Here is a 7,219-nt window from a genome sequence, read left to right on the forward strand (position 1 = left end):
TTTAAAAGTATATATTAAATAATTTTAAATTATAATTTTTTTAATTTTATATTAATAATAAACTATATTTTTAATAAAAAGATAATATTAATATTAGATAATAAAAAATATATAGCTAATAAGTAAGTAGTAATATTAATAAAAATATTATTATTTTATAATTAAGGACTATTTAGATAAATTATTAGTAATAGAGATTTAAAATTTATATTAAAGATATAGTAAATAATATTTAACTTTTTTTAAGTAAAACTTTTTTTAGCTATAGCTTACTATTTATAAATAGATAGAATCTCTAAGAGGAAAATCTAAATAATTAAGATTACTCTATAATATTATTTCTTTAATTATCTTAAAGAGAACTAAGTAAATATTTTATTAGTATTATAATTTAATCTAAATAATACCTATTTAGCTTTAATAAAATATAACTTAAATAAACTAGTATATAAGTTTAAATTATTATTAATATTATTAATAATTATAATAATAACTAGAAAATAAAAATTATTAAATTAGGATATATTAGAATTAATTAGAAAAATATATTAAAAAGAAACTTAAATATTAATTAATATTATAAAAATATTATTAAAGCTATAATATAATAGAAGATATAAGCTAATTAAAGTTAATAAAGAAGATATAATATATTTATAATTATATAAGAGATATTACTTACTAGGTAAACTAAAGAAGAAGTAATTTTTAATAAAAGTAGAGTTATTTAAAGTTATATAGAAAGTATATAAACTTATAATAGAACTTAATTTTCTAAAGAAGTAGTAAGTATACTTTATAATAAGTATAGCCTATATCTAGAAGCTTAGATAAGGAAAAGACTTATTCTAGAGATAAGAACTACTTCTAAAACTAATTATAATAAAAGAAGATACCTACTATAAAGTTAAAAGAATTATAGACTACTATATATTATAAAGGATATATCTATTAAGAAAAGAATTTTTAATTAAATAAAAAAAATATAATACTAAATATAATTAATAGCTTTAAGTAATAGATTTATAAGTTTTTATAAGTAAAGTTATTAAAGATTATAAAAAGTAGTAAAAAGAATATATTAGTAGACTTAAAAGATTAATAAAAATCTCTAAGAAAGTATAAGAAATATTAGCTTATTAAAAGAATCTCTTTTATATAATATATTTATTTAAATTCCTTTAAATAGTTATATCCTTAATCTACTTTTAGTAAATATTTTCTTTTATTATAGATAATTAAGATTAAAACTTATTTTAATAGAGAAAGAGCTATCCTAGCTTAAAGATATTAAGTAATAATAGATAAAAAAAGAGCTTTTAATAACTAAGAGTAGAATATAAAGTAGTTTTAGTAATTTTATATTAGAACTATTTACTATTTATTTTCTTTTATAAAAAACTAAAATAAATAATTTTCTTAGAATTTATAAAATACTATACTTTAAATTATAAGTAATTATTATTAATCTTTATAATATCTAAATATATATAAATATTATCTAAATAATAAGTAAAAATAATTATTATAGAACTAAATAATAAACTAAAATAAAAACTATAATAAGTAAGTTTAAAATATCTTTAGAAATAATTATAAAAGAAGTAAAAGTATTTTAATAGATATTATAGCTATTACTAAGAGAATTATATATTTATAAATAAAAAAGAAAATAAAAAGAATATTATTTAGTAATTCTATAAGGAGAAATTAAGTATATAGAAAAGAGAAAAATAAATATTAATAGTAAAGATATCTAAATTTCTAATATATAAAATATATTAATAATAATTACTAATACTATAAAAAATACTTTTAAAAAAGCTCTTATTAATATTATTACTAGTAACTTAGCTAGTATTACTATATTTAAAATCCCTAGCCTAATTAACTAATAAGTTATAGTTAACTTAATAGATATTATTATATTAAAAACCTCTAGTTTAATAGAATAAAGTTATATAAACTTATATAAAAATACTTCTCTAAATAATATTAAAAGCTTAGAAAGTAATAACTTAATAATCTTTATTAAAATAATTACTATTATAAATCTAAGAAACTTAAGTTTAAAATATTAGAGATTATTAATAGTTTTAGAGATAGTTATAATTAATAAAGTATATAAAGCCTATAAAGATATAAATAAAAATAAAGAACTTAATAAGATTATAGTTTATATTAAGGAATTATATAAAGAAAAAATTAAAGATTAGTATTTTATATAACTAGTATTTTAATAATTACTTATAACTTTTAGTTAAACTAAAAACCTTAAACTAACTAAAAATCTAGAATAGAAGATAATTTTATTAGATTATATAGAAGTTATTACTTATAGATTTATAGCTTTTATAGTAAATCTAATAATATTATTAAAAGAAAGTATCTAAATTTTAGATATTACTAACTACTATATATTTTCTATAAAAATTACTAAAATTAACTAAGATATAATAAAAATAGTATATATTAGTAATAATAATAATAATAATAAGAGTTTAAAAAGCTAATTAATAGAAGGTTTTAATATACTTATAAATAAAATAGTAAAATAATAGAAATAAAATAATAGAAAAACACTTCTCTAAATAGTACTAGAAGCCTAGAAAGTAATAACTTAGTAATCTTTATTAAGATAACTACTACTATAGATCTAAAAAACTTAAGTTTAGAGTACTAGAGACTATCAATAGTCCTAAAAATAGTTATAATTAATAGAATATATAAAGCCTATAAAAACATAAATAAAGATAAGAAACTTAATAAAATTATAACTTATATTAAAAAATTATATAAAGAAAAGACTAAAAATTAATATTCTATATAGCTAGTATTCTAATAACTACCTATAACCTTCAATTAAGCTAAAGACCTTAAACTAGCTAGGGACCTAGAATAGGAGATAGTTCTACTAGACTACATAAAAGTCATTACTTACAGATTTATAGCCTTTATAGTAAATCTAATAATATTATTAAAAGAAAGCATCTAAACCTTAAATATTACTAACTATTATATACTCCCTATAAAGGTTACTAGAACTAACTAGAATATAATAAGAATAGCATATACTAGTAACAATAGCAATAGTAACAAGAGCCTAGAGGGCTAATTAGTAAAAGGTTTTAATATACTTATAGATAAAGTAGTAAAGTAATAGAAATAAATTAATAATATTAAGGAGAAATATAGTAAGTAAAAAGAGGAAGTTTATAAGTTATAAATAGAATAGAAAGTAATAGGTAAAAAGTAGTAAAAGATAAAGTTAATAATAAAGGAGAATAATATAATACTTTAGGTAAAGAATAAAGACCTAAAGATAGAAGTTAAGATTTTAAAAAAGTAGATTAGGGAAATAAGTAAAGATATAAAATAGAAGAGAGCTAATAATAATAATAGCTAGAACTAGTAAAAAAAGAAAAGGTAAAATAGAGTAGTAAAGGATATACTAAAGAAACTTAAAAATAGAGAAAAGTCTACTAAAAAAGCTTAAGTATAAAGAAAGCTAATAAAGAATAGTAAAAAGTAGTAAAGAAAAGGAAATAAAGATATTAGAGGTTAGAACCTAGTAAGAAAATAAGAAATAGGTAAATAATAGTAAAATTAAAAAGTTTTCTCTTAAAATAGAAAATAAAGTTATTAGTAATAATAACTTATAAAGAAAAGAAGGGGGTATCTATTATATAAATAAGAAATAATAAGAAGTAGAACTAATAATTTTTAGATCTAATATCTATTAGAACTAATTACTACTAGTTCTAATTAAAAATAAAATTCCCCTAGGTATAATTAGTATATATAAAAAGTACTCCTAGTATATACCTTCTAGAGGAGAGAATTAACCTTTTACTATTATAAACTACTAATATATAACTTATAATTATTAAGACTTCTATATTTACTATAACTAGTAAAGCCCCTTTTAGTATTAATAATATTACTATTATAGAAATATCTATTATAATAATAAATAAGCTAGATAGTAAAGATAGATATTTTATAAGAAGAGATTATTAAAATAACTAGTAAAACTAGTTTTATAAATATAGACTTAATTAATTATAAAGTAGGCTAGATAGAAATAGTAATTATAGATTTTATTAAGGGACTAATAATAGATAGAGATAAAGGAGTAGTAAGCTAACTTAATATAGATTTTAATAATATAGAAAGAGAAGATAGTAGAATAATAAGAAAGTATATATTATAATAAAGGTCTATAATAATAATTTAAATATTAATATTATTAAAAAGTAATTTAAGTAAAATAATTTTATTTACTAGGGTAAAGGAAATAATAATAGTAAATTATTAGCTTAAAGTGATAATAGTAATTATAGTAAGTATAAAGGCTATACCTTTATAAGTAATAATAGTAATAAAGATAAATAAACTAGTTATATCTTTATAAAATATAATAATAATAAAGATAGTAAGATATCTTCTACTAAATATTATCTTCTATTTTAAAAAGTTTAATTTACTATTATTTACTAGAAATATAAAGTAATATATACTTCTTATACTTAATTCTACTAGTATTTATAAAGCTACTTAGCTAGAGCTTTAAGAAGGGATAAAAGATAAATAATTATAAAAGAAAGAAAAATCTATAATATACTAGTACTAGATTTATACTATATTATAAAGAGTAAAGTAGTAGAGTAAAAACTTCTATTTTATAATAAGTAGATTATTAACTTAGTTACTATTTTATATATAATTATATTAAAAAGATATATTTATATTAAGATATCTATTAAGTTTAATTTAGAGGGAGAAAATTATTAAGTCTATTATAATATAGAAGCTAGTAATATACTAGTAAATAAAGAATAGATTATAATATATTTATATAATATTTAGTTTATAGCTTTTAAAAACCTAGTATTAATAAAAAAAATAACTTTAAAAATTATAATTACTAAAAAAGCTATCTTTAATTACTATATCTTTAGCTTAATTAGTAATATTAAGGTTTTTAGGTATCTAATAATTAAAGTAAATATAATAAGTAAGCTAGAGCTTAAATTATTAATAGATATAGATTTTTTAGAGAGCTAGGGTTTAGTAATTAATTTAGTATATAAAGAGATTAAGTTTTACTTATTTTTTAATATAAAAGTAAAGATTAAATTAATAAAACTAAGATTAAAAAAGGTAGTAAAGTAAATAGTAATTATATAAGATATTTATTTACTAGTACTTATTAATACTATAATCCTAGTTTACTACTTTAATTTACTTAAAAATAAGAAAAGTAAATAGAAAGTTACTTTACTACTTTAAATTATTTTATAATAATATTTATAATATAATAGTTAAAACTAAGAGTATTAAAGTAATAATAGCTAATAATATAGCTACTAAATTAATATATATTAAAAAAGGTATTTATATTAGATAAATTATTAAGTTTAATAAAAGAGATATTAGCTACTTAATTATAGCTAATATTATTATAAAAATAAATAACTTTATTAGAGAGGAATTTAGTAAGTAAGAGCTTAAAGAAGTAAAAGTAATAGTTAAGAAATTAAATATAAACTTATTAGAGATATAGAAAGTACTTTTAAATATAGATTACTATATTTCTAGATATAGTATTAATAAGCTAGAAGATATATTTATAATTACTTTTTTAAAAGGGATTACTATATTAAATATAAATTTTTTATTTATTTAAAAGATAAAGATAGTAATTAATAAATATAATACCTTTAAAAACTAAAATATTATATTAATACTAGAAAATAAGAAAATATAAATTAATTTAGTAGATAGCTAATAAATCTAGTAAAGAATAATTAAAAAATATCTATTAAATATATAAGAAAATACTTTCCTAAATAAGACTTATAATAAACTATATATTAAAAATAAGATAGAATAGTAAACTAGCCTAATATTAATTATATACCTAGCCTTTATAGTCTAGAAAGTAATTAATAGGAAGAAGAAAGGATATATAGTTATTAATTTAAGATTACTAAATAATATTATAGTATTAGATACTTACTTACTACTAGATTAATAGGAAATTATTATTTTACTTTATAAGAAGAAGTTTTTTACTATCTTTAATATAAAAAAATTCTTCTTCTAGCTACCTATCTACTTTAAATATAGAAACTAAATAATTATAATTAGCTTCTAAAAACTAAAAAAATTAAATATAATTTATAAGCTTTAAGAACTTATCTAGCTTTTAGCTAATAATATATAAATAAACTATTTTATAATTATTATTATTTTACTTAAACTTATATTAATAATATTATTATTTTTAATAATATAGAAAAAAAGTATTTAAAATATATTAAAACTATTTTAAAAATCCTAGTTAGTAAGTAATTATTATATATTACTATTAATAAATCTTTTATAACCTTCCTAAATATTTACTTTTTAAATTATATAGTTAATAGTAATAATACTTATAAGATAAAAGATTAAATTCTAAAATTTAAAAAAATAAAAAACTATTTTAATAACCTTATAATATTAAAGTAATATATTAAAATAATAAGTTTTATTTAATTATTAATTTTATAATTTAATATTAGGATATAGCTATTATAAGTAAAAAAGATAGCTAAGCTTAAGTAAGCTAAAGATATAAAGGAAATTATATTTAAAAAGGGAAGTAAAATATTATTATATTTAAATAAAAAATTAATTAACTTATTAAAAAAAACTATTTTTCTATTAAAATAGAAACTAGCCTAGAACCAAGAAACCAGCCTGGAACTAAGAAACTAGCCTGAAACTAAGAAACCAGCCTGCAACCAAGAAACCAGCCTGCAATCAAGAAACCAGCCTAGAACTAAAAAACTAGCCTAGAACTAAGAAACTAGTATAAAATATAAAGAAGTTTCTAACTTCCGGAATACGAAGAAGTTCCTGGACTTCTAGAACCCGAAAAGTTAAAAATAAGTTTCCAGGTTTCTAGAACCCGAAAAAGTTAAAAATAAGTTTCCGGGTTTCTAGAAACTAGAAAACTAAAAATAAGCTTCTAGGCTTCTAGGACTAAAAAACAGGTTCTAGAAATAACTCTCAGGATTCCGAAAAACTAAAACTAGGAAGGCAGAAGGTATATAAAAAGTAACTAGGTCACTTTTCGACTTAAAGAAGGAAGAAAGATAATTATATATAGACCTAGATTCCTCTCTCTCTTTCCAGGAAAAAGAATAAGAAAAACAAGGACTTCCTTATA

The sequence above is a fragment of the Scedosporium apiospermum genome (assembly GCF_000732125.1).
Source record: "Scedosporium apiospermum strain IHEM 14462 chromosome Unknown SEQ_SAPIO_0133, whole genome shotgun sequence".
Taxonomy (NCBI): domain Eukaryota; kingdom Fungi; phylum Ascomycota; class Sordariomycetes; order Microascales; family Microascaceae; genus Scedosporium; species Scedosporium apiospermum.